We start from the raw sequence: 18,949 nt of genomic DNA, 5'->3' as shown, positions 1-18,949 counted from the left end.
GATCAACTTGGTAGTGTTTCTTGGGGTTTTAAAGTTAATCAATCTGGTAGTGTTGCAGAACTAGATTAAATGTGGGGTGATATATAAGATATCTCTTGAAGTAATATGTTAAAACGAAAATTGATTTCATGGACTGCTCATGTTGTTGAATAAGGTTTTCAGCTCTAAATTCAAGTGATTGATGATATACATGATGACAAATATTTCAAGAACAAAGTAGAGAGTTGATGATGAAGATGGGAAAATGGGCACTTGAGTGGAAGTTGAGTTCGTCATTATGGAAGGTCTTCCTAAAATTCAAGAACACCTTCCTAAAAGCTATGGAATCCTTCCTAAATGTTTTAAAAATGTGTTTCTAAATCTCTTTATATGTGTTTTGCTTTATTGTATCACATATTACTTCATTAGTGATGTATACTGATTTGATTATGTGCACATATTGGTGTTTTACAATAAAGGTAGCAAATAGAAATATCCAACATGATGTTTTAGGAAGATCTTCCTAAACATCAATGACTTCTTCCTAAATTTCAAAGAGTTCTTCCTAAACGTCAATGACTCCTTCCTAATGCTCTTTTTTTTCTTTTCATGACGGTCTTCCTGAAATTCAAGAAATCATTCATAAATATATGAGAATCCTTCTTGAATGTTACATTCAAATCCTTCTTATATGTTTACTGGTGATAATTAATACAAAACCTTACTGAATATACTTTAAAACAAGTCTTGTGGTGAAAACCATCCAAACTATCTTTCATAACCAAAATCCTAATGCTAAAACAAAGACCATGTGAATACAAAGAATCAAACTGTAAATACTTCGATCTTATATGGCAACTGAAGCCTTCAATCTTGTATGAGCACCGTTCGTCTTTGATTCTGAGTGTTATTGCAGCTCCAATTCTTCCTAAACTTTTTATGAAGGTCATCCTAAAGTTCAAGGAAACTTTCTTGAATTTCGTTCAATCCTTCCTGAATTTTCATAAGATGGAAGTAAGAACCTATATATCTTAGAGAAGGTTCCTCTCTTCAACAGAGAGTTCCTCAACATCAACGGTTTTTGCAACTTTCTCCATGAATTCAACCATTTCTTCATAACGTTCAGCTTGTTCAGCTAATTTCGCCTTGTAAACATTCTCTTCCCTTGATGATTCAGTTGACATCTTTGATTTAACAATCTAAAACAAATCCTACAAAATCAGAAACAACTGAATCAAAACCAGAACTCAAATTAACATCTCAACATTCATTTACTTGACCAAGTTCATCACGGATTAAAAATCAAGAAGTAAATATTGTTAATAACGAAATTAACAATCAAGTTCTAAAACCAAGACTCACATCAAAGAAAAGTGTAGAGGATTGTGGCAATGGAGGGTGATAAATTGAAGAATGAAACAGACAATAGAAAAGAAAAGACCTAGCACAAAAAAACCAAACTTCCTCTTCTCCTCTCCCATCGATTATGCAACTTTTACAGGAATTAAATTCATCCAAATTGAATATTATCGATGCTTGGGCTCCTCTGCGGTGTCTCAATCACTGACTTCAACTTCATGAATCACCTTCGATTTCAGATCCGTTTGGATTCATCGGTGGAACACAATTATCGATTAGGTTTGGATGGAGAGAAGGAAGAGTGAGAGAGAACAGGCGGTGGTTGCAATATCACGATCTGGATTTCGATACTGTTTTAGTTTTATTAATATTTTTTAAATAAAATATAATTTTGTACTAGTTTTGGAACATTTGAAAACATGTGCTAATTGTGGAAGAAAAACTTAAAATTGTGCTATTTTTGTCAATTGCCCTTAATATTTTAATATATTAAATAAATTATTAAATTATTTTAAATAATAACATTAAGTAGTTTCTCATATATATTATCTTATAAAAAATAATTTTATCTTCTATGAAATCATAATTTTCTCTTTTTATAAAATTAATTAATTATTTAAAATTATTTTAATATATATTAATATTTTAGAGTTAAATGCTTGGGAAATGCTTCAAATGAGAGCATATAGGAATAGAGCATACAGGAAGAGAGCATATGAGAGCATCTGCCGCTTCTAAATGCTCTTTTTGATGCTCTCCTAATAAATGTTGATTGGATGATAAAATTAAAAAAGCTTCTTTCCTATGCTCTTCCAATCAAGCCCCTAATCTTAATCATATTTAAGAAGGTCATCAACAAAGTTTAAAAGAACATCGAAATCAACAATTTTAAAACGAAAACAAAAAGTTAGGGTTTTGGATCATCTTGAAAAGCCCATGCGTTCTCCTTTCGAACCTCTTCTTCTTCTTCCTGTGTGAAATCGTTTTCAATATTGAAGATCTTTCGAACCTCCTCTGGTGTCTTGTCTTTGATGTAATCTGCCACGTTCTGGGTAGTGAGATCTAGAAGGCTCTTGACGTTGAGATAGTTGGCAGCGAGAATGACTGAGAAGATCGTTTCAAGATCGAGAGATTTCATGAACTCTTTGTCCCAAGTCCTCACGAGCTCCTCCTTGGCTTCAGTTGCTTCTTTATCATTCGTTGCTTCAGTTGCTTCACTATCATTTGTCGCTTCAGTTGAATCACTATCTTTATCGTCAACGTGTATTTTGCAATACTCGATGACCATTGCAAGGATATTTCCAGTGACGTTTGAAAGCGGAATTGCTTTATCGGCGCAGTCGTCCTCGATCATGTTTGCTATGATCTGCAATTTTCTCGCCACCGGTTCCTCAACTTGGAAAGACTCACCATCAGAGCTTGTTAACACAATCTTGTTCGAAGACATAGTGTGTTTTTCTTTTCGTTTTATGTGGTTTACACCGTTGAAGAAGATTTTTGGGAGAATGCTGAAGAAATTGTAACGTCGCTATTTATAATGAGTGAGTATCTAGGTCCATTGTTGAATTTAGGGATGTAGTAATATTTTCCTTTTTCCCCTAGAGAAAATTAAAAAGAAACAACAAAATCCTAATTTAATTAATTAGGCTCTTATCTTTTTAATAATATTTGACATACACATATACTAATAAAAATATTGATCAGATTTCTGTAGATGTTATCCTTTTTGAGCACTTTGTAATTTAATATTTATTTAAAAAGATTATATAATGTTATATTAAAAAGAATAATTGTTGTTATATTATAGGATTGAATTTACAAAAATACAACCTTTTCTTTTCTGGGATCACCTGTAACTCAATGTAAATATAATTATAGTGAGATTTTTATTTATAAGTTTTTAAATAATTAATTTTGCAAAATTACACTTTTCTCTCTAATAATTTTACTTTTTGAACACTTTAAAAACAACGTTTAACAACATACATATCAGTCAGAGTCTTCTTTAATTTAATATACAATAATTTAAGATTTTTGCTAGTACTATATATACTCTCTTTTTTTGTCACAGTTTATACACCTATCTAGAAAAAGAGTCTTAGCCCATATATGGATCATCTCCAATGGGGCTTTTTAATGAGCTTTTAAAACTTAGAAATCCGTAAAATTGCAATGGACCACCTAAATTTTCATATTGTGTTTTATCACTTAAACTATTTTCATAAAATTGTATTTTCCGCCAAAACAGCTAAACCGCATCTTCTAACCAAAACTTGATATATTGTAGAACCACAGTTTTTTGTCAAAATAATAAATACGATTATACAATTATTTATCAATTAAATTTTATGAAACAATCAATAATCAGTATCTTTAAATAATTAGTAGTTAATTACTGAATTTTTAACAAATCAACATTATATGTGTTTAAACGGGTCAAGATAACTTACATGGGGTTAAATGGTTTCAAAATTAAAATGGGTTTATATGGGATTACGGTTAAATAGGGTGGGTTTTAATGGAGTGTACTTCCCATATTAACATCTCTACATATGAATTATAATACTCCCTCCGTTCTAATTTAGTTGTCGTTCTAGGATTTAATTTTTGTTTCATATTAATTGTCGTTTTAGATCTTCAGTGCAGATGTTTGATGAATATTCCAATCTTATCCCTGCTATTTTAAAGTTTCAACCAATGAAAAAATTATAAAATATATTAATGAAAGGCAAAACATAAAATTTAATAGTTTCCTTAATTTATGTGCAAAAACCTTAAACGACAGTTAAACTAAAACGGAGGGAATATAAAATAATCAAAAGTGATAAAGAAGTTGGATGAATTTATTATTTAAGAATCTTCCTATTCTTCGTTAATATATAATCCGTCGGTAAATATGTATTTTTTACATATGCTGGTTTTCTCTGTCGGTTATGAGCTGTTTCCAACAAGGCAACAACAAACTGACGGAGACGCCCCTGAATTAAAAGCATCTCCACTCTAACATCCCTCATAAGTTGCTCAAATATTAATTAATTATATAATTAATACTAAACTAATTAAAATAACCTACTTAAACAAAATCATTTTTCAGTAGAGTATTCCAAAGAAGGTTGCTCAATCATTTAAATAATTTCTTTTTAATTTTTGTTAATTAATTATCAAATTTTAATAATCTAAAATGATAAAACAATTATTTCTATTATATATATTACATAAAATAGAAAAAATAAAATTTTACAAATTAAATTCAGAATATTAAAAATATTTTACAAAATTCAGAGTATTAAACATATTTTACAAAAATCGGAATATTAAACATATTTTACAAAATTCGGAATAAAATTTATTGTCGGGTTGCACCAATTTTTTGATGACATCAATAGTATTTTTGTAAATTCAAAATACGTTTTTATATAAACTAGTAGTATAGGTAGAAAAAAGGAAAACAGATTTAGGAGTTACATCCCCATGTCTTTTGTGTTTGGGCAGTGTCAATTCTTTACATGGGCGAGCTTTTAAAGAGCGATATTAGAGCATCTCCATTGGCAAATATGTTAGCATTAGTTTAATTAGAAAAACATAAATTCAAAGCTAACAACTTTATTAAGATACTACAAGAAAATATACCTCCAATGGTAAAGCTTTTAATTCAAAGTTCTTAATTTGAATTTTTAAAAACTTGATTTACAAAAAGGAAGAAGAAAAAGCTTGCACTTTAAGCAAGAAGAACTGAGATTTTTGGTAGAAAACAGAGTCTTGAACCAAATGCTAAAGAGAGCCTTGCCATTGAATCTTTGTCTCCTTGTCCGCTAAAGCTTATGGTATCTTTGTCTACTTCTTGTCCGCAAAAGCTCATACAAAGCCACAAATTGAAACATAAATCAATCAATAAATCAAACTAAAGAAGAACATAACTCAAACCAAAGTCAAACAACAACATATTCATTCAAGAACATGAAACTGAAACCAATTACACTTAACAAAAACTGAAAGAAGCAATCATACATAAACTCTCAAACTGATTAGGGTGATAACATGTCAGCCTAGTGACCACTCCCTTGAACTCACCTTAGTAAACCATTACAAAAGAGAACTGAATCTTCATAGCTAGCAGTTTGTAAGATATTGATCATTAGGTTGCCCCGTGAGAGTCATGCATTGAGTAAAAATACCAAATCCATATTAAGTTTTTCTTCTTCCTTGAAATGTCCTCAACACGATTAACATCACCATGTGAGATGGTTTTAGGCAAAGCCATGAACGAAATCTGAGAATGTGAGAGTCGTAACAAAATCATACCTCGAGATATCGTTTCAAAAGTGGGGTGTACAGTAATTAAATCACTCGAGAGCCGTTCCTTGAGTGTGTGATGAATGAAGCTGCTTCCTCACCTCAGTAGCCAGAACTTTTCCTAGCTCAACTCCCCACTGGTCAAATGAATTGATACCCCACACAAAGCCTTTACCTGCAACTATGTGTTCAATAATTAGAAAATCTCAAGTCTCTGTGTTTATCTGTTTAACTTTTCTAAGATGGATGATATGTCTATATTTTATTTCTCCTTAGCATATATTTATCATGCATTTAGTTAGGATAACTCATTGTTTTGCATCATTTTCTAGTCTTTTCTATACACTTTATATGTCTAGGTAGCTCTTGCATCATCCTTGCATATATTGTGCATTTCGGAGTATTTCAGGTATCTAGGAAACGTTGGAAGCGCATCCGTTCGAGCACACCTTCCAGACACATCACTTGAGCCATTCTCAAGTCACCAGTCGGGAACGCATCACTCGAGCCATTCTCAAGTCACCAGTCGGGAACGCATCACTCGAGCCATTCTCAAGTCACCAGTCGGGAACACATCACTCGAGCCATTCTCGAATCGCCAATCGAGCCACTGGTTGCACACCGACAAAATTGCGCATGTCAGGAAGGTGCTCCATCTTACACACTTTAGGAGCTTCCCGAACCGACGTTCTATCTTGTCGTTTTAAGTTTTAAGGATTCACATGTTTTTACTATAAATAGAATTTGTTAAGTCTTTGTCCAGGACATCTTTATTCTTGTATTGTTTCTTTTCCTTAAGGTTTACCTAGCCACCAAAAACGTTTTGGACTTGTAATCCGACACCTTTGAGTTTATTCAGTATTTTCATTTGATTTCTTCTACAAAGTTGTTCTTCACTTTTTAATCTATCTAAGAATGTTTGTTTCAATGTTTTCTGGGTTTGCATCCTTGATGATGATTTTCGGATCTGAGTAGTGTGGTAGTTCTTGAGGATGGGATATATTAGGTGGAGGATCTTAGGATGTAGAGTGTTTAAGCTTTGATTTGTATGATTCCCTTCTGGACTAGAGTTAGAAATACTTGTTTCTCTCCGATCAATTGGAACTAGGTTTTAGACATTTCTGCACCCAAAAGGTGTTCGATGAAATGTCTGACCAACTAGTGCCAGAGACTTACGTTCCTAGCCTAAGAGATTAGTTGTCTAGGATGTTTGTTGACGTGAATGAACTTGTTTTTCATGCCATGCTTAATCATGTTTCTCAGCGAGAGCTAGGTTTGTAAGTGGTTGAGTTTGAGTAGCTTCTGTCAAGAGATAAGATTAGCTAAGAAGTGATGTTCATTGTTTAAGGATGGTTTGCTTGTGGCGTGTTAAACACTCTATAGACTAGGATACTCCACCGATATCAATTACTCCCATCCTTAGGACTTCTTTCTTCCTGATTTTTATTGCATTCATGAGACTGTTTCGCTTCTTGCTTTTTAGTTCATGCTTAGACTCGTTTCTGTTTTGATTCATTTTTGCTTCTTGTCATGCATTCTCGTTTCTAGTTATGTGACTCATTTCCGTTTTGCATTTCTACCATTCTAGGATTGTTAGACAAACACTCTTTTTGAATTGGCTTGACTTGTGATTGCTTGATAGCATTTTGATTGTTAGCAACATCCCATTTGGATTGACACCTTAAGTACTACAACTGCATAAGATTAATTGAACCTGCTAGGACACAAAAATCCTAGTATCAATGGACAATAAAAAATAAAAAATTCCCCAAAAGAAGCCATGGCAAATGCATACCGCAAGATTAGTGCTGACAGCAACCATGTATTTTGCAACAGCCTAACCCCTGTTAAGTTATCTCATGTTAGATAAATGGTGTTCATTCATGATGCCCAAAACATGGATGTCTGAAAGTGAATGACGCATCCCACAGAGATTTGTGTGAAGCTTATCAGACCGTTGTGCAGAAGTTGATACCTCCCACGGAGAATTGGATCAGGTAACCCTAAATATCTAACATATCAAATTCCAATTGTGAAAACCTAAAATCGGACACAACTAATAGATAGAATCCAAAAAATATAGAATCATACCATTAGAAAGAGATTGGAGAATCATACTCTCTATCGATTTGGTTCACCCAACTCTTCGTTGAATCGGTTGAATTTCTAGATTTTCGGACGAATCGTCTCTTCCATCGCCGTTTCGAACAAGAGAGGAGAGAGAGAGAGAGAGAGAGTCAGGAATAATAAGAGAATAAATAGGGAAAAACAAATATTTTATATTTAGGCATCCACCAATGAGCATATGCCACATCGCATTACTCAGAGGTTGCTCAATTGCTTTCTAAAGCAACGATACTAAGCAAATTAGACTCGGAAATAGATTTTTAATTGGAATATTGGGGCCTAATAATGAAAATACCCCAAAGAGTACTCCCCAGTGGAGAAGTTCTAAGCTTCTCCAAAATGCCATTTTTTACATTTTGACATAAGATAAAAAGACAAAATTACCCTGGAAAAAAATGTTAATTAAAATCGTCTGATATATAACGAATCACTTTGAAATCATTAATTAATATTTTTGGATAGACAACATTTTTAAGTCCACATTGTTTGCTTTTTATTGTGGACAAATTTGTTTATGAAAAATTAGTCTAATATTATAATAGACAATAATATACATGTATTTTTGTCCACAGCCAGTTTATGATACATGTCCACTACTAATGCAGATTCCAACCGAGATAGACCAAACATGAAAAGACTAGAACTTTGAAAATTGTCTATCAAAACAAAAAAACAAAGAGAAACGTAAGCAAATTAGACCAGTAAATGGAAATATCAAACAAATTTTGAAATGCAACACTTGTGTACTCCTCGAGTCCATCACTTATGTGCACCAAAGATTAGAAGATCTACAAGATGGACAACATAGTTAGTGAACAAGTTAGAGGATGGACAATATTTATATCATCTAGATCTGGTCCATCAATTAGTACCATGTCTTCAGTGTTGTGCTCTGAGCGTTCAACCTTTGAGTCCATTATGTCCACCGACTGGCTGGGATATATGAGAAATGAACAACAAATGAGAGTTGGTCTATTGTTGATAAAGGGGTAATGGACAAGCTAAGTGAAGGACAAATTAATATACTCTAGATCTGGTCCATCAGTTTAAACCTAATTTGACTTCAATTATAACATATGAATCTCATACCCAGCTTTGACAGAACCATCTCCAACAACGACGAGACCATCTTCTGCTATAGATAAAGGGATTTCTCATACACGACCAGTGAAACTGGATCAGATGCAGGAATTTGTTGGAATAGGTTACGGAAAAACTATGTAGAATAGGTTGTCTCTCCATTAGATGATGTTAGATGAAGAGATTCACCAAAAAAAATGTTGGAATATGAAAGAAGGAGGAGTTGCAGAAAGAGACAAGAGGTTGAAGAAAGAGAAAGGTCGTGAAAAGAGAAAGATCGTGAAAAATGTTTTTTTGGGAGAGAAAGATTGGATAAGTTTTATTTTAGAAAAAAAATCTAATATTGTTGTTTAAATTTTACAGGATAGTATAATCATTTTAATTTGTCTCTATGGCACCCACGAAAATGTATACTCGAAAGTGGCATTTATCAAAAAATGCACACTGTTCATGGCATTATTGAACTATTGATAAATTTCTCAAAAAAAAACCCTTTAACACAACTCTTTTTTTTTTTAATACAAGAATATTTTTTCCGTACACAGGAATGTTCTACGATATCAAAATTGCAAATCAGCCCATTATTGAGAACTAATCTTAATCAGCCATTATTGAAAAAAATTAGAGAGACTGGCACATAGATGGGAGGTGAATTAAGTACCTGGATGATTGTCTAGGTTTTTCTGTTCCTAGGTTTTTTTGTTCCCTCATAATGAAATATAGGATTTCTAGATTTGGGAACGAAAAAAAATGATTCTATTTCCAGATAGCAATAATATTCATACGTATAACGTGGCTAAAAAGAAAAAGTAATTTTACCTTATTATTTTAATAAATTGATAAGGGATTTCAAAGATATGGAGAAACCCTAGACATGGCTTCCGATAGAGAACGGCAGCGATGTTTTATTCTACTTTTACTGCCGGCGGAGATTCTAAATCGATTCTAAACCCTAGACATGGCTTCGGATTTTGGTGGACGATTATAATTAGGGATTAGTAAAGCATATTTTCATACAGTGGTTATAATATCTCAGCAAAGAAAGAAAAAACAACAAAACTGAAATCAATTGATAAAAAACGGAAATTATTATTATTCATTCATTCACCAAATCAGATATGGAAAAGTTACTAAAACAAAAAAGAGAGAGTAATAAAAAAAAAGTTAGGGTTTTGGAGCAGCTGGTTCCTCAAAAGCCCAAGAGTTCTCCTTGCGAACTTTTTCTTCTTCTTCGGGTGTGAAATCGTTCTCGATATTAAAGATCACACGAACCTCCTCTGGCGTCATGTCTTTGATGTGATCTGCAACGTTCTGGCAAGTGAGATCAAGAAGGCCTTTGACGTTTAGATAGTTAGCAGCGAGAATGAGTTGAAAGAATGTCGCCAGATCTTTATCCTTGAGAAACTCTGCTTCCCATTCCTTGAGCTTCACGGCTTCTTCTTCAGACGTTGAATCAGCTTCCTTCTTCTCCTTGGCTTCCTTGTTGATCTCTTCTTCATCATCTACAACATTGACGTGTGTTTTGCAATACTCGATCACCATGGAGAGGATCTTTCCGGTGACGTTTGAAAGTGGGATTGCTTTGTCTGCACACTCGTCTTCGATCATGTGCCTTACGATCTGCAGTTTTCTCGCCACCACTTCTTCAATTACGAAAGACTCGCCATCAGAGCTCACCAACTCAATCTTTTTCGAAGACATATTGTTTCGATCGTTTTGGGTGATGAATCGGTTTATAAATTATGCAAAAGCTATTGGAATGAGAGAGATTGTTGAATGATGAATAGAATAAATTAGAGGAGTCGAAGAAGTTCTATTTATAAAGTTTCAGAGTCGGTTAATTGTGTTTTCCTTTTCACAATTGGAAAACATGTGTTTCTTCCTTTTTCTTCCAAGTCCCAAACAAAATAGGAAAAACCAAATCCTACTTTTTTAACTAGGTTTTACTTTTAATAATTTTGGTCTTAACCGTAGATAATAATAATTCTGAGCTTATCTAGTAGATTCTATACACTTCTTTAACATATTCCTTTTGTTTTAATATTATTATATACTAGGTATGGACACCAAAATCCAAGACAACAAAACCAAGACAACAAAGTCTTTACAACAATCACCTACTGGTTTTGTATATAGTCTCAAGTCTTTACACTTGTTTTGTAAAGTCTCAACCTACAAATAATCTTGCTCTTACACTGCTAACCAAACATATACAGAGATAACATGGACACCAAAATCCCTAATTTTCCAACTAACATCAAATAACCCTAATTTACGATCCAAAAATCTAAGAACCCTAATCATAAAACAATTGTACTAAATCTAAGAACCGTACCATGTGATTCCAATTGCTTCAATCTCTTCCAATCTTCTGATTCCAATTTGTTTTCTCGTTTCACCGATACAATCGCGAGAGAAAGAGAGAGAGAGAGAGAGAGAGGAAAAATAATAAAATCATCCACCCCCATTTTTTTTTTCATTTTGTATTTTCTGCTCGCCCAACATACAGCTCACACGTAGAGCCTCTTAACCCACGTTCGAGTATACTATATAAGAGGAGATCTTAGATTTTTTATTTTGTTCTGATTTATTTTTTTGCCCAAATACACTAAGAACCCACCTATGAACCCATCGATAATTATGTTCTAAAGATGTATATTAAGTGGTATGCTATATCAAATCAAAACCTTAAATACGCTAGAAAATCATGAATAAAAAGAACAAATACAAACTATGCGAGAACAGAATACCTTGCTAACAAAAGACACTTGCAGATACCATGAGTGCTAATCAGATTGTTATGATCGAAAAGACACTTGCAGATGAACCTCATATAAGACTGGATTTAACTACGCTTCATATATGGGTAGACAAACTAAATCAATGTGTAAGTAAAATATTTACATTGCTACACATAGATCTTCTACTACTTCCACCTATCTCACTATTTTCACATATATGAATAATAGACATCATATTATTTTAAAATTTTCATTGATGTTCATTGTCTAACATAGTTTACCAAAATACAGGGTTCCCACATTACAACTTCGCAACTTAGACGATGGTAAAGACTTTTATTCTATTTGTCTTATACAATTTTGGATAACGAATCTACGTACTATCAATATTTTTTATTCCTTCTTTTTAATATTTTAATTTAATTATATTGTAGTAGTTTAGATTTTAGTTATGTTATTTAGTTAAATTTGATTTTCTTATTAGAAATTCATGATATTTTAAAATAATATTTTCTATATTCTTTTGAGTTTTTTTTTATTTTATTTTTCAGTTAAAGATATTTAAGATCTTTATTTATTTGTTACTTTTAATTTTAGAATTTTTATTTTAGTTTATATTTTATATTTATAAATTATCTAAGACTCCTATTGAAACAACCGACCTTTTTTTAATAAATAATAAATGATATATATATAAATAAACTACAACTAGTGGTCCCATACCCACTAGCCACCTAATTACATTCACAATCAACAGCGGAATAACAAAACCAATATCCAATAATAATCCAATAACATAGCATAAGCAATATCCAAATACCAAACAACAAGAAACATGGAACCAACAACCTAGCAATGTTTCTAATGGCTCAACTCTAGCAACCTAACAATGCTAGACAACATCCAATCGAGTCCCTAGAACATCCTCCTCTTCATTGCCTTGATTCCACGTTCACACTTTGCCTTTACCTGCACCACAAACACAAATTGAGATGCATGAGTATTTGATAAACACTCAGTGAGGCAATCCTCCCATCTACTGGGCTATACACACAAGCAATAAGATCTCTACATGCCACAAACAACAATCAATAAAACAAACCAGGCAATATACAAAGCATACAACAATCCATGTAGCTGAAAGAAGGGTGTCGACCGACACCTGATGGTGTCGATCGACACTGGCAATCTGGTGTCGATCGACACTGGCAATTTGGTGTCGACCGACACCATACTGGTGTCGACCGACACCCTGCCCGACACTCCCGAAAACCCTAGTTTGTGTCGACCGACACCTCCACATGGCATCGGTCGACACTCGCCAAGGTCTCGAGCCGTCCTCGCGTTGGTATCGACCGACACCCCAACTGGTGTCGACGGACACCAATGCCGAGCAGCGATTTCCTTCGATCAAAAACTCCGAATCTCGCCTCCAATCTTCTCCAATCCGCTCCATGCATTCCCAGAAGCCAAACCCAGCCAAAGCAGCGACGAAATACCATAGAGAACTCAAGGAAACAACCACATAAGCACCAAATCACATAAAAATCTAGAGATCTTAGCTTAGATAAGCCATGGTCATGCACTCACCTCTTTGCAGGAAGATTCTGACCAATAAGAACGAATTCCCTCACTCCTAGCAAGCTTCTAGCACTTTCCCAGCCTCAGATCTTCCAAGAACAGCAAGGAATCTCACCAAATCTCTCTCAAAGGCTCAAGAACACTTTTTCTCTCTTTCTTTTCTCAAAAAGATAAACGGCGACCAAAAGAAAACTTCCCAAAACCCTTCTGGTCGACCACACCCTTAAATATATCGGTTTAATGGTTTTTCCTAAACCAAACCGGTCCAAATCGATAATTAAATCGAACTGGTCGAACCAGAAATTAGTGGTGTCGACCGACACCCCCCTTGGTGTCGATCGACACCCATCCCCAAAAACCCAATTTTGGTTCGCGGATGTTACAATTCTCTCCCACCAATCTAGATTCATCCTGGAATCTCAAATGACCATCAGCCAAGGACTCCCGTGCAACCGTCTCCACGGCCCGCACTCCTCCGACTGATCTACAGAAGGTCACCTCTAGGCGATAGACTCACGCTCCAGGCGTCAGGCGTCATTTGCTCTCGACTTTTGGACTTTCCTTTACTCATAGGCCTAGACTTTGAGTTCTTATTGGCTCCTAATCAGACCTAAGTCTGCATGCCAAATGTTGGCTCCTCATCAGGCCGAAACCCGCATGCCATAATATATAAGGAAAAATCCAAACTCGTCTCTCGGGTCGTCACCCTACAGCGCGCCTCTGGACCGTCGTCCGAAGTCGATATACCAACCATACTCCCGAGTCACAAAGTTCCCCAAGAGCCGCGAGCAAACAATTCTGAACACGTCTGAGTCCTATCCCTATCCAGGTTTCCTTGCCGTGGCTCGCGTAAAACAACTCGATGTCCTACCAACCACATATCCCCTCACTGGAATACCTCATGACCACACAAGGATCATATATAAACCACAAGGGCCGCCACAAGGGCCGCCACAAAGGCCAACAAAATGTCCTAAAGAGGACCGCCACCAAGGCCAAACAAATGTCCTAAAGAGGACCGCCACCAAGGCCACACAAATTCCTAAAGAAGACTGCCTAAACAGGCACTCTGGCTAAACAGCCCGCCACAAAGGCCATCTGTCCCGAAGGACCGTGTGTCCCGAAGGACCATCAGTCCTGAAAGACCGTCTGTCCCGAAGGACCATCAGTCCAAAAGACCGTCTGTCCTGAAGGACCATCAGTCCCGAAAGACCTTCTGTCCCAAAGGATCATCAGTCCCGAAAGACCGTCTGTCCCGAAGGACCGTCACAAAGACACTCTGGCTAAACAGCCCGCCACAAAGGCCAAACAAATGTCCTAAAGAGGACCGTCACAAAGACACTCTGGCTAAAAAGCCCGTCAAAAAGACCACACACAAGCCCCTCCAAGGCTCTCCACCGCTAACATGGACAAATTCTAACTCCCGTAAAACTTTCCATGTTTAGCACTTTCCTCTTTTGTAAACTTTCTACTTTTGGAAACTTCTATTTCAGAAAACTTTCTTCCAAAACCCCGCCTCACGAAAACTTTGTACCCCAAACACCACCTCATCTTGTTACTCAGTCGCACAACCAACCACCCCAAGCGACCGAGTAACAAGAGAGATGGGCTGGAATACTCCATTCCCGCTCCAGCCACGGATTACAGATGGAACCAGGCTAAACAAGCTCAAGTCGCGGCTTCCTTCTCATACCACTTCTTGAACCTTGCCTTCATCTTTGCCTCAGGCTCCCAAGTCTGCTCCTCAACACCATCACAGTCCCACAGGACTCTCATCAAAGGAATCTAAGCCAACACCTGTTCACCCTCACGGAGACACTTCCGCAACATAGACACATGGAAAACCTTATGGAATGCACGCATCACCTCAGGTAACTCCAGCCTATATGCCACTGGTCCAACCCGCTCAATCACTCTGAATGGACCCATATACCTCGGACTCAACTTAGTCTCTGACAATGACCTGTTCGGACCCCGCAACATGGCCATCTTGAGGTACACTCTGAATCCTACCTGAAACTCAAGATCTCTCCTCCTCCTATCAGCATAACTCCTCTGCCTATCTTGAGCCTCCTTCATGTTCAGCTTGAGAACCCGAATCTTCTTTGAGGTCTCCTGAACAAAACTAGCACCAAACATGCTCCTCTCCCCCCACCTGAGTCCAGCATAACGGTGTACGTACGACATGGTCTCATATACAAAGCCTCATCAGGAGCCATCTTAATACTCGCCTGATAACTGTTGTTGTAAGCAAACTCTACCAGGTTTAGGTGATCCGCCCAATGGCCACCCAATCCAACACACACATCCTCAGCAAATCCTCCAGCGTCTGGATTGTCCTCTCAGACTGTCCATCTGTCTGGGGATGATAAGTTGTACTCATATGCACGTTAGTGCCCATCTCTGCCTGAAATTCCTTCTAGAACACCGAAGTGAACTTAGAATCCCTATCAGATAGAATGCTCGCCGGCACCCCATGCAATTTGACTATCTCCCTCACATACTTCTTAGCCAAGACCGCTGCTCCATCGGTCTTCTTAATGGCCAGAAAATGTGCTGACTTAGTCAACCGGTCCACAATAACCCAGATAGCATCAAAGGTCCGTGACACTGGCAATCCTACTACAAAATCCATCGTGATCATATCCCATTTCCACTCTGGAATGGATAGACTCTTTAGTAATCCGCTTGGAACCTGATGCTTAGCCTTCACCAGCTGACACACGTTGCACCTCGCGACCCAACTAGCTACAACCTTCTTCGTCCCGACCTAATGATAGTACCTCTTGAGATCACGGTACATCTTAGTCGCTCCTGGATGAATAGAAAACATGCTCGCATGAGCCTCCCTCAAGATCTCCTATCTCAAATCCTCATCCTTGGGCACACAAATCCGACCGCGCACCAAGATAGTACCATTAGCTGAGACCTGATACTCTGAATCAATATCCTTAGAGACATTCACCAGCCCCAAATCCTTCTCCTGAGCCAACCACACCCTGCTCAGAAGATCCGCTCCATAAGCCGCCTCCTAACCCAATGGTTCTCGAGAAATTGAACACAAGCTCAACGTACTGATCTCTCCTACCAGAGACTTCATCTCCTGGTCCTGTAGTAACCTGTAAAACCAAGGAAACTCCTGATCTCAGTGACATTTTGTAGTCTAGGCCAATCCCTGATAGCCTGAATCTTCTCCAGATCTACAGAAACTCACTCTGCAGAAACAATGTGACCCAGAGAACCCATCTCACGCTGCCAAAAACTACACTTGCTCAACTTAGTAAACAACTTCTGCTCCCGCAGCTTCTCCAGAACTGCCCTCAAATTCACTGCATACTCCTTAGGACTCTTAGAATATACCAGGATATCGTCGACGAAAATGATGACAGACACATCCAGAAACTCCTGAAACACACTGTTCATCAATCTCATAAACGCTGTTGGTACGTCAGTCAACCCAAAAAGGCATCTCCACGAACTCATAATGCCCATACCTCATCCTGAAAGCCGTCTTTCTCACATCTGCCTCATCTATCGGTAACTGATGATAACCCGACGCCAGATCTACCTTAGAGAACCAAGTAGCACCCCTCCACTGATCCAACAATTCATCGATCCTAGGAAGAGGGTACTTGTTCTTCACAGTGACCCGGTTCAAACTCCGATAATCAATGCACAACCGGAAACTCCCCAAAATGATACACTAGGACGGATGAATCCCTTACTCAACAAATCCTCTAGCTGCTTCTTCAGCTCTGCCAAACAAACACTCAAGTATGCCGACATCAACTCGAAGCCACCTGAATGTTAACCCTCTTGTTCGTCCAAAAACCTCTAGTAACTTGTCTCTTAGGGAAAACTTCCACAAGATAGATTAATCCAAAATTAGCTTTCCGCTTAGCTATTCTCCACAGCAAATCATCAATACGAGCGTAATAAAATAAACAAGTACCATACGTTTGCATATTCCGATTCACTGTATCAAATGCTTTGCAGACCGCCAACTTAACCTACTTGACTTGTTTCCCCCCAGCAAGCTTACCAAAACCTTAAATCTAGTAATCCTGTCCATCTCCAATGAACTTCATCCACCATCGTTGCAACGATTAGTTTATCCTGCCATGAAGGCTTCTCGTGAATCTCATGTACCTGGCAACCATGCCCTTACCGGCTCATATCTGCTGCAGCTCTCCTTCCCGGGACTCCAGCACCACCGGCCACTCAATCCTGGCACATCAGCCACACATTCTTGACCACTCCAATCATAAAACCCTAGCCCACTGGCCAACATAATCCTAAAATCCAAGATTAAACCATCATCACTCTCGAGGTCTATATTCCGTCATTATGTTCATACTCACGTTCTATACATTGCTTGCTCCCAACTCTTCCTCTCTTAGGTCGCAACCTTTGAGCCATACCGATCTCACTCTCAGACCAGCGTCTTCGAGTTATACTGTTTCACTCTTGTACCACAATCCTCAAGATCTCGGTATCAGGGGAACTACTCATCCCCTCAGGGGAATATCATCCCCTCTGCCACTCTCGGAGCCCTCAGCCCCTCGAGCTATCGGTATTCAGGAGAATCACCATCCCCTTAGGAGCAACAATCCTTAACGATTATAAACATCTCTCGACACAAAGTACCTCCTATGGTCCGATTATAACATTGCAATGTTACACCTGCCCACTAAACTTCTAATATCCAACTGGATTAACCCCCAAACAGAGAAATTTCTGCTCCAACTGCATATGTCCACCTATCCGCCTCTCTAGGTCTGATACCTCTTGAGAATAATCTCATACCGGTCATCTACAACCGCTCCATCCTCTTAACATAAGGTGGAAAGTCCTCAACATCTGCAGCCCTCGGCTGCACCCCGCCACATGCAGCACAACTGGAGCCTACACTGGTACCCCTCTCGGTAACCGCTCCAACAGCATGCCAACAGATCCGCCAAGCGATCATCTTGACCCTGGGCTCCACCTGCTGCAACCCCACACCTGGGTTCCCAGCACCCCCGGCACGCTCACCGGCTAACCCTCTCTGGTCCTTCCTGATACGCTTGCGACCCTCTGACGTACCTCCTCGTGGAACTCTGGACCACACAGTCGCTGGCCTCGGGACCCGCCCGACAATGACCACGACCACGTCCCCGTCCACGACCAACAACTCAAACACCGTAACCACTAATCTTCCAAGAACAGAGGCTAACAAGCAGAAAACAAATCAATACCACACAAAGAAACATAACAATAACTCACCGTGGAATCTCATTGAAGGCTCGAAGAGGATGTTCTAGGACTCCATGCCACACACAATTGACTAACTCACATAATCAATCAAAGCATACAAATCCCAAACATCTACAGCACAAAGCCTAGTGAACTTAAACCTAGAACCGTAAGGGCTCTGATACCAAAATGAAACAACCGACCTTTTTTTTTAATAAATAATAAATAATATCTATATAAATAAACTACAACTGGTGGTCCCATATCCACTAGCCACCTAACCAGATTCACAATCAACAGCGGAATAACAAAACTAATATCCAATAATAATCCAATAATAATCCAATAACATAGCATAAGCAATATCCAAATACCAAACAACAAGAAACATGGAACCAGCAACCTAGCAATGTTTCTAATGACTCAACTCTAGCAACCTAACAATGCCAGACAACATCCAATCGAGTCCCTAGAACATCCTCCTCTTCATTGCCTTGATTCCACGTTCACACTTTGCCTTTACCTGCACCACAAACACAAATTGAGATGCATGA

The 18,949-nt window shown here is 37.7% G+C and overlaps 2 pseudogenes across 1 annotated transcript; both read right to left on the bottom strand.

Moving 5' to 3' along the window:
* Positions 1 to 1,901: 1,901 nt before the first annotated feature.
* LOC104710229 (SKP1-like protein 14 pseudogene) lies at positions 1,902 to 3,026 on the bottom strand (annotated as a pseudogene). Its single transcript, XR_015565724.1, has one exon. The product of XR_015565724.1 is annotated as an SKP1-like protein 14 pseudogene (transcript).
* A 6,916-nt stretch (positions 3,027 to 9,942) lies between these two features.
* Positions 9,943 to 10,706, bottom strand: LOC104714921 (SKP1-like protein 14 pseudogene; annotated as a pseudogene).
* Positions 10,707 to 18,949: the final 8,243 nt, after the last annotated feature.

Source organism: Camelina sativa, chromosome 9 (genome assembly GCF_030686135.1).
Source record: "Camelina sativa cultivar CO46 ecotype springtype chromosome 9, ASM3068613v1".
NCBI classification, from domain to species: Eukaryota; Viridiplantae; Streptophyta; class Magnoliopsida; order Brassicales; family Brassicaceae; genus Camelina; species Camelina sativa.
The sequence above is the reverse complement of the archived record's forward strand: the minus strand, read 5'-3'. Positions and strand labels throughout refer to the sequence as shown.